This window comes from Sus scrofa, chromosome 10 (genome assembly GCF_000003025.6).
Source record: "Sus scrofa isolate TJ Tabasco breed Duroc chromosome 10, Sscrofa11.1, whole genome shotgun sequence".
NCBI classification, from domain to species: Eukaryota; Metazoa; Chordata; class Mammalia; order Artiodactyla; family Suidae; genus Sus; species Sus scrofa.
This window is the reverse complement of record NC_010452.4, coordinates 66,441,252-66,451,914: the sequence shown is the minus strand read 5'-3', so window position 1 is coordinate 66,451,914 and position 10,663 is coordinate 66,441,252.

Sequence of the window (10,663 nt, the reverse complement as noted above, 5' to 3'; positions counted from 1 at the left end):
TGGTCGGGGGGAGCAGGAGGGAGGGATCCCCCAGTTTTAGAGACAGGAAGATTGTTTTCACATACCCTTGAAGTGAAGCGGGAACTGTGAAGTTAGCAGGGGGCCTTCAGGCTGTGGGTGCTCAGTGGAGGGAGGCTTGGAGAATGGCTGAATGCACATGTTTTTGACTCTCATGTACCCCTCCTCAAACACCGGGTCCTTCCTGTGTGAGAGCTACAGATGAGATCCTGGGGAGAAAGCTGGGCTGGTTTTTTGATTTAGGTCAGAGAAGGGCTGTGATCTTTCAATTCCGTCATCCTCTCCACCCTATGGGGAAGGACCGAGTTGGTCCCCACCGTATCTGCACACCAAGGACAGTGTCTGACCCAGTACAGGCTCCCAAGTACCTGTTTAATAGACGATAAGTAAGTTTTCATCACCTATAAAGATGGCTCCTTCCTAAAGCCAGACTTTATCATCCCTTGGTCAGGTCCAAAAATATTTGTTTAGTACGAACGTGCACATTAGCAAAAGATAGAGAGCCCTGGAAGGACTAAGGTCACGGTGGATTTTGCATTAGAGCAGCTATTGATTTCTGTAGACCCAATGGCCATCTCGTGGAGGGAAGTGATGGGATCTACTCATCTTTGTTTCATCAAATGTATGTATCATACACAGTGCTTTTCCTCAAAAAAAAAAAAAAAAAAAAAAAACCGAAAACAAAAAAACCCCTCTTTCTGGAGTTTCCTGATGGACTAGCGGTTAAGGATTCCACGTTGTCACGGCTGCAGCACAGGTTCGATCCCTGGTGCTGTGAATGCAGCCAAAACACTCCTTAAAACAGAACATGAAAGTCTCTTGCTATCGGATTGAATTGGACCAAGTGAGAAGAATCAGAGTTGGGGGTCTTTGAAGAGAATGAAGACCAAAAGTTGAAGTGGACCCGACTGAGGCACAGAATGGCAAAATGATTGGCATATTTAGTCAAAAGTTTTCAGCAATATGTGGGAAAAACAGTAAAAATTGCTTTCTCTTCTGAGTGGGTTGAATTAATCACATCGCTTAGCATTAAATGCACTGTTTTTTAATTCTAATGAATGAAAATTTAACGACCTGCACCTGTCTTAATATCCCTGCTGTTTAGCTGCAAATTGCTGGGATGTGGACCTTACACTTAAGTGTTTTCCTTTTGTGAATGTTTTAGCTACTTAATAAAATTTTATTGTACGAAAATGTGAAAGTGTGTAATTGAATCTTTGTTAGTTATTCTAATATGTTATACATCTGTAAAAGTGAATTTAAAAATTTGTTCAAATTAATAATTAAGTTTCTGCTTTTTCATGAAGCCTCTTAATAAATGCGTAAATTTATTAACTCCGTTAATATATGTTAATCGCCCTCTAAATACACTCACCTACTGAGTAATATTGAACCATTTGTCAAATTTTTTTCTCTGAGGGATTTGAAAAGAACATTGACTCAATAGTGACCCTTTAAGCTCTGAGGGAACCACATTGAAATAAATAATTGCTTCCTCTCCTCCAGTGAAATACATGGCTTTTTTTTCTGAAAAACTGCTTTTGGATTTTTCAAGTCATTTTTTTTGGAGATTATTTAGTTATTGCGTCATAATTTTTAATTGAAATGAAGCTAGTCATTTAGCAGCTTCTTGAAGGCAGGCTGCAGTTATAAGACCCTGGCAGCAGAATGACTTTGTGGACAGCTGCTCTTGGCTCGTGGGCTGAAGACCGCAGAGCAGAGGGAAGCTGTCACCATAGATCCTCCCAGAGGCTCACTGCTGTGTTCACAGGACTTGCCTGCTGGAACCCCCTGTGGTTTGGCCCAGTTTTACTGAGTTGCTGCTTTGAACCTTTTAGAAAAATAGGTGATGCTGGTTTCGACAGAGTAGTGTCTGGGCAGTCATGGGGACAAGACAGGATGGAGGAAGTACTGCTGCCTTTTGAGCATCCGCATGGGTTTAGCATAGACGACGGACTCCGTGGGTCCTTAAAAGTTACGTGACTTACAGAGCTTTATATCTACATCAGGGACAACCCATCAGTGAATGTAGGTAATAACATGGCACTAACTTTCTCGGATCCATTTAGGTAGTCTATAGCCCTTTCTTCCTTCCTTCCTTCCTTCCTTCCTTCCTTCCTTCCTTCCTTCCTTCCTTTCTTCCGGCTGCACTCCAGTATATGGAGATTCCCAGGCTAGGGGTTGAATTGGAGTCGCAGCTCCTGGCCTACACCACAGCCATAGCAACGTGGGATCCAAGCCGTGTCTGCGACCTATACCACAGCTCATGGATCCTTAACCCACTGAGCAAAGCCAGGGATCAAACCCACATCCTCATGGATGCTAGTCGGGTTTGTAACCCACTGAGCCACAAGGGGAGCTCCTGGCCATTTATTTCTGTTTTGTATTTCTACTATATCCAAATACCTCTAGAAAACTGAAATCAATGGAAGGGTAGGAGATTAAGAGGCACAAACTATTAGGTATAAAATTAGCTCTAAGGATAAGTTGGGTGACATGGGGAATATAGCCATTACTTCATAATAATAATAATACCTGAAGTATAACCTTAAAAATTGCGAATCCCTATATTGTACACCTGTAATTTATGTAATAGTGCGTCTCACCTATACTTCAATAAAAAAATACAACGGTTGAAAAAAAGGAGACTTACATCTATATGTTAAGGCATGTATATTTTTATTTTTCTATTTGTACCCATGGTTATATTTTGGTGTAAAGCAGTCATATCTAGTGATAGCTTAACGTTGAAATTAGCCCATATTTTCCCCATAGTTTTGTGTTTTTATTGTGTCTATGTAGGAATGTCTTCAACCTCAGCTTTAAAAATAGTATTTCTACATTTTATGGATTCATTCCAACTGTGTAAACTGAAAACTAGAGCCGCTCAGACAGGTGGAAATGATAGTTTATCAATTACAAGTTGGCATAATGGCTTATAAAAGCAGACTGCCCCTCTAAGGAGCCCTCGGTGCTTCCAGGACCAGGTAAGGCCTTCAGGATGCAGCAGTTCCACACTTTGAACATTCACACTTGGTGGAAATTAAAATCTGGCTTGAATGCTATCCCGAGTCGGTACTCACAGCGGTTCATTTCTCTCTAGACGGAAATCTGACTGGCTGTGTCTCAGCAGAGCCTGCGGACGTTTTAGTTTGATTCTATCCATGTCAGAGGGCTGCACTGAGTCATTCGTCGCTATTGTTTGTATTTTTTGTGCTTTTGTTTGTTTCGCTTTTTAGGGCCGAACCCACGGCACATGGAGGTTCCCAGGCTCGGAGTCGAACTGGAGCTAGAGCTGCTGACCTACACCACAGCCTCAGCGATGCTAGATCTGAACCGCACCTGCCACCTACACCACAGCTCACAGCAAGGCCGGATCCTTCACTCTCTGAGCGAGGCCTGGGATTGAACCCACCGCCTCGTGGATACGAGTCCGATTTGTTTCTGCTGTGCCACACATGAACTCCTTGTTTGTATTTCTGAATGGTCGGTGTAAATAATTTGGTATTTTCTTTCCCTCCCTTGACAAAATAAGGCGTGTACAGACACGTATGCTCAAATCAGGAATCAGGAATCAAAAAAAAAAAAAAAAAAAACCAAAAACCAACAAAAAACCACCAGGTTTGCTGTGACGTTTCGCCAGATGATTGGCAGATCACCATCTGGCTTTAAGTACCTGGAATGAAATTCGGGCGTCAGCCACCAGTCCCAACCGTTTCGACTCTTTTTTTTTTTTTTCCATTTACGATGATTTTTATTCTTTCCATTATAGCCGGTTTACGGTGTTCTGCCCATTTCCTGCTGTACAGCGAGGTGACCCCGTTCCACACACCTGAGCAGACTTGTATTTCTACTCTTTCTTCAAAGCCACCCTTTCAGGGAGAAGGGAAGGACTCTTTGCCAAGAAGTTATTTCCTGACTCCTGCCTCACCAGTCTTTACTTAATCTCCGTGCGGCTCAGTTTACTCGTCCAGGATGTGGTACCTGCCTCCTGGGATTCCTGCAAGGATAAAGTGAGTCAATACTTTTAAAACAATCGGAACCGCTACAGATATGCAATAATTCCTATATTTGTGTTGGTTGTTCCCCTGAACAACAACAACAAAAATAATAAAACAACTCACCGTGTTGAAATCATCCAGGATGGTTCAAAATTTAAATTTTAATCACGTTACTTGAACAAATCTTAGTGAATACATCTGCTTCGGTTTTTAATGGCAAAAGGTCTGTGCACCTTTCCAGCATGTGTGAGGGGTTCTGTCACCCCAGTTCGCTTAGCTGTGCCGAGGGTGGTTTCTGGATATTTCTTATAGCTCAGCGATTTCTGTGCGCCTCGACTGTACTGACAGGGGACCACACAGGTCATTTCAGAGCCCCCAGCAGTCATCCATCCTCTCGGCTTAGCCTGGGCGAACAGAGCTCAGAGCCCAGCTCCAGGAGCACTCTCTCTTCTGGAACATTCCTCTCTCCTCCTGGAGGGGAGCCATGCCTGCCGTCGACTCTGCTTTGGAAGTGATTCCTTCTGAACACGAGGTATAGCCAATGCCCCACGCTGGCTATCAGGCCTCTTGCAGAAGTGAACAGCCGTCCGATATCCATTAGACAGAAAGTAGCGGTGACGTTGGTCTAATAAGAGTACACTGGGCTCCTTCTCGTAGTTCTAAGAGCTTAAACTGCATTATTGCAATTTTGGCAGTATTTACCCTAATGGACTGAGAATTAAAAAGCTGCAGTTATGGCCACTCTAATGTATTTCTTCATTCAGTGTGGCTGCCTGTGCTTCAGATGGCCTGGCTCTTTGAAATCCCAACTAAAGCAGATTCATCCAGGAGAGATGAAATATAAACTAAGTGTTAACAGGAAGCCATGAGGCTGGGAAGGGTGCTCGGCTGGCCTGGGGTGGGCAGGGCTCAGAGTCTCTTGCTCTGAGGGGTGGGAGACAGTGGGGGAGTGTCCCCAGGGAGATGCGGGGAGGCCGCTGGGGTGGGGGGCTGTGGGGAGCCTGCTTTATTGGTGGTGCCCAAGCCAGGGGCCAGGAGGAAGGCAGGTGCCCAGGGGGAGCCTGGCAAGGTGGCGGGAGTTTCAGGCGCAGGCCTGCTGCATCCTGCAGGGGCTGGGTGGCTCTGCAGGATTAAAAGCAAGGAGACGGCATAACCAGACTGGTATTTTAGAAAAATACAGCAAACATGAAAATGCCCACAACAAAGCAGTTCAGTGGGTGTTAGAGAAACTGCATGCTTGTTGCCCATCTCATTTGCCTGAAGCTCAGGCAAGGCCACACGCACAGCCCCAGCAGACCCTGGGCTTCTAAAGAAACTCACCCAAGTCCCCCTTGAAGACGAGGAGGGGGAGGGGAAGAAACGGGGGGTGAAGGCGACCACGGAGGTTGTTTCCAGAAGACAGAATATTCCAGGGTGTCCCAGCCGGCGGGGGTGAGGTCAGCAGCATGCAGGCGCAGACTCTGACGCTGCTCCGTGCCCCGAGATGGAGCTAAATTGGATGCTGAATTTCCTTTTGATTAGAACAAAGAAGAAATTAGCTTCATTACAGGAGTTCAAGAGTTGAGAACAAACCAGTTGCTCTGTCGAATCACTAACTTCTCCTGGTTCTGAGACCAGCAAGCAGTATTTCCAACAGGCTCTCGGAAGGTGGGTCGCCAGCACAACCCCCAAGGGCCACGTGGTAGCCAATTTTGTGAGGACACTGCAGTGCTCTTGTTGATTATAACACGTCATAAACATATGCAAATTTTATACATATGCACGCAGGCATGATACAAGAAAGCAGAAAGGTACTAAGGAAAAATCTCTCCAGGAGTTCCCTGGTGGCCTAGTGGTTAAGGAGCTAATGTTGTCACTGCTGTGGCCCAGGTGCAATCCCCAGCCCGGAACTTCCGTGTGCCATGGAGCAGCCAGGAAGGGGGAATATACATCAAATGACGACAGTACCAATATTTCCTGAGACCGTCTTACCCTTTTCTCACACTGTTATACCTGCTCACATTTTGTGCTTATTGTTTGCATGTACTGATTTATATTTTTTATCTTACACCCACCTGTAAACCACACATTATTTACTTTGGCAAGTTTTTGAACTTCATCTGAATGGAGTGGGTGTATTGCTTTGTCTGTTCAGCATCAGGGTTTTGACATTTGTCCGTGTCACTGAGTGTTTTGAGCTCCATTCTCTTCCACTGCGGGGCAAATGGCACTTTGCTGTGTTAATAGACCACGTTTTGCTTTCCATTCACCTGTCAGTGAACGACAGGTTGCACTCAAATCATATCAAGCATAATTTAGTAGAGAAAGAGTCAAATGATATTGCCCAGTTGTGCGGCTTTCTAACAGTCTTAATCCAGAATGTGGTTTATAATATCTAGAGGATAAAATGACCCCACATCCCTCCCGAATTCCCAGTGCCTTTTAATAACAACAGAGAACTATTATTATTTTATCTGACAATCATCCGTATGCCCAAATTCTCTTTTGCAAATCAGAACTCTATTTACTTTTATATGAATCAAAATGTCAGGCAAACTTGATGTTTTCATATGAAAATTAAGAAACTGACTAGCACTATTTATAAAAGACCACTGAGTATTTGAAGGCAGAAAAAACATAATTATAAATCAGGACACTTCTGACAGCAAAAAATGAGTGGCGGAGAAATTATAAGAAGATGTCAGCTCACACCTGTCAGAATGGCCATCATCACAAAGACCACATGAGAAATGTTGGCAAGAATGTAGAGAAGAGGGAACACTGCTGGTGGGAATGTAAATTGGTGAAGCCCTTATGGAAAACAGTATGGAGCTTTCTCAAAAAATGAAACATAGAACTACCTATGATCACCCATTCCAATCCCGGGTACTTATCTAAAGATCTTCTTCTTGAGAAGATCTGCACCCTGTGTTCACTGCAACATTATTCACAACAGCCAAATATGGAAACCTAAGCCAAGTTTCCATCAACAGATGCATGGATGAAGAAAACATCTTATGCACACACACACACACATATGATGAATATAATGGAATATTATTCAGTCATGAAAAAGAATGAATTTTGCCAGTTGCAACAACATGTTAAGGACCTTGAGGTATTATGCTAAATGAAATAAGTCAGACAGAGAAAGCCAAGTACATTATGTTATCCCTCATATGAGGGATCAAAAAAAAAAAAAAAAAAAAACAACCAAAAAAACCAACTCATAGGCACAGAAAACAGATTGGTGGTGGGGGTGGGGAGAGAATGGTTATAAATAAATAAGTCCTGGGACGGAATGCACGCGTGGTGACGTACAACATATACATATGTGTGCTGTATACTAATATATAGCTAGATATAGATGTACATACACTATATCTGTATATATAATACGTACTCTACATAAATTTTGTATATGTATTGTATATATACATATGAATATGTTTTTTTTTTTTTTTGGTCTTTTTAGGGCTGCACCCACGGCCTATGAAGGTTCCCAGGCTAGGGGTCGGATTAGAGCTACAGCTGCCGGCCTACACCACAAGCCACAGCAACCTGGGCTCCAGAGTGAGTCTCTGATCTACACCACAGCTCACAGCAACACCGGATCCTTAACCCACTGACTGAGGCCAGAGATCCAACCCGTGTCCTCCTGGATACCAGTCAGGTTCTTTAACCGCTAAGCCACGTCGGGAACTCCTACACATGATATATATTGTATATTTGAAATTTACTAAGAGAGTATATCTTAAAAGTTCTAGCCACAAGGAAAAATGTATGTGTGGCGATGAATATTAACTGGACTTAATTCCTTCACAATATGTACAAATAAGGAAACACTATGTTTTACACTTGGAACTGATACAATGTTACATGTCAATTATACCTCAATGAATTTAAAAAAAGAGCACGACTCTTTTTTTGATTTGTTTCAACTGTTGAAAAATGTAAAAAACCATCCTTAGACCACCGCCACACAGAAACGGTGTGAAATCACCCTGAGGCCAGCGTCTTTGGATCCTGAGTTCCCCCAGTAAGTAAGGCCTGAGAGGCAGGGACTCTTGTCTTGGCGGTGATTCTGGCTGTGACACTCGGGGTGCTGGAGCAGAGGGGTGACACCACATCGTTGTTCACTGAAAGGGCATAAATGGAGTGGTTGCCATGACAGGAGTGCTGATTTTTAGAAGACAAATAAATTATTTTTTAAAAATAAGTGTGCCGTTGCTCTGTGAAACACCTTCTCTCCAGGACCAGGCTTTAGGTCACAGGTCTTGGGACGCGACTTAGTTTCTCATCGCTGAGTCTCCTCTGCTCCTAAGCTGACTGGCACAGCCTGGGGCTCTGCTCCCTGGCGGGGGAATTGGCCGAGTGGAGGGCAGATCTGGGGCTGCTGGTCATCGTCCTGGCCGGTCAGGCACTCATCTGGGAGACGGACCCCCCGGCAATCTGATTTGGTGCAAAAGCAAATGAAGACCCGGAGGCTGAGTTTGTTGTTATTAGACTTGCAAAGGGGAGTGGTACCTAAAAGGACCCTCAGGGAAGAACTGTCCCCAACCAGGTGTGCCCACCACTCTGCCTGGACAGTTCACGGTGCTCGGTCAAGGAGGATCTAGAGTTCGCGGCTTGTCATCCAGAAAGGCGACTCGGGAGCGTGCGGGGTGGAGGACTGCCTGGATGCTGTCCTGCGGAGAATCCGGGGCATCTTCACTCTCGCCGACTGATGGAAACACATAGCAGTGCTGTGGTGCCCTTTTCTTCACTTCCAAAGACTTCCTGATGCCTGGCCATGTGCCAGGCATTTGGCCGGGTGTCGGGAACAGGATGGTAAGACAGACCTGACATCCGCCTCCAGAAACCTTATCAATTGAACGTTATCATTATCTATATTTAAATCTCTATCTTTGTATGTGTGTATAGTTATCATAATAATAGTATTTAAATTGTCATGATATGTAAAAACAATACTGTATTAATTAAAATCCACAAAGATTCTGAGTAAAATTATTCATTTTTTTTTTTGGCTGCCCCCGAATCATGTGAAGTTTCTGGGTCAGGGGAAGAACCCAAGCCACAGCAGTGACCTGAGCCACAGCCATGATAAGGCCAGATCCTTAACCCACTGAGCCACCAGGGAACGCCAAAATTATTCACTTTTTGGTGCGTTCATACCTAACACTCTTAGAGAATAAACATTCCCTCCCACCCCACAATTTGTCTCAAAAGTAAAATGGTCTGAACTTTTTTGTTATAGCCGGGCCTCCATTGCAGTGGGTCTAAAACCCAAGCATCTGGGGGCCATTGGGGGCACAGAGATGTGCTTGATGAAATTTTGAGAAAAGGCCCAGAAATCTGCTTTCTACAAGCTCCCTAGAGGATTTTGTTGAAAGTGCTATAGAACTCCCATTTTAAATTTTGTTTGCAAATATTGTCTTAGACAATATTTTGGATACAGAATTGTTTGAATATTTTCATCCAGAACGGTCACTGGCTTAAAGCCACGCGACCTCCAAGGATGTAGGAAAATCTTTTTCAGGTCATTTAAAAAATACCTAGGAGTTCCTGTTGTGGCTCAGAGGGTTATGAACCTGACACAGCTCCCACGAGGATGTGGGTTCGATCCCTGGCCTTGCTCAGTGGGTTAAGGATCCAGCGTTGCCCTGAGCTTCGGTGTAGGTCGCAGACGTGGCTCGGATCCTGCGTTGCTGTGGCTCTGGCGTCGGCCAGTGGCTACATACAGCTCAGATGGGATCCCTAGCCTGGGAACCCCCATATGCCTCGGGAAGCGGCCCTAGAAAAAGCAAAAAAAAAAGTGTAATTATTCAGTACATTAGGCAGACCTGAAGTTTGCAATCGTGTAATAACAGTTTTGCTCAGAAATTTGAACACTTTTATTGTGTAATCCCTCCCTTGAAGGTTACTTGGCTTTTGACATTTTTTTCGTCTTGCTTTTTCATTTCTTGGTACTTATCTGCCTAAAAGGAACACTCATGAGCATAGCCCCACCCTGCCGCTGCCCGGACCCTGGAAGTTAAGTTGCTGGGAGTTGGGGGTTAGTCAGATGTGCCAAATCACCCATTCCTGTGACCCCCGGGTTGTGAGATGTCGGCTTGCCCGGTGGTAGGGCTCCCTGGAGATTAGCGGGCAGTTCCAGTTCCCGACGCAGAGCGAAATCTGAGACAATGTCCCCAACACGGCATATGATCATCAGGCCTGCTTCTCCCTCGCTCACCTGCCCTTGAAAACGTGCACCGGGATTCGGGGTGTTCTTATAAACACAAGTAAACTGGAAAGTCCTTAATTATATTTTCATCTTTATCAGAACGCCTTCTTCCCTACAGGTGACACCATGCTCTTGTTGCTGCCGGCGGCCTGCGTTAATCAGCGCGTGGCTTGTGAATTTTGTAAATGCTTCAAGCGGTGTTCACGCTTTCCAGTTGATTGTCTCATAAAATCGTGCTGATGAGATGGGTTTCTTTGTCCACTCTTCTAACTGTGCAGAAAAATGGAAACAATTTAAATCAAACCAATATGGCCCCAATTGGAAAGAACTGGATTATTTCATTTGTGCAAGTCCGAATGGGAGAAAATCATCTCTTCGCTGTGACGTTTGATTTCCTATGGAATGTGAATGCATGGTCTGGGTATATATCGGGTCAGAC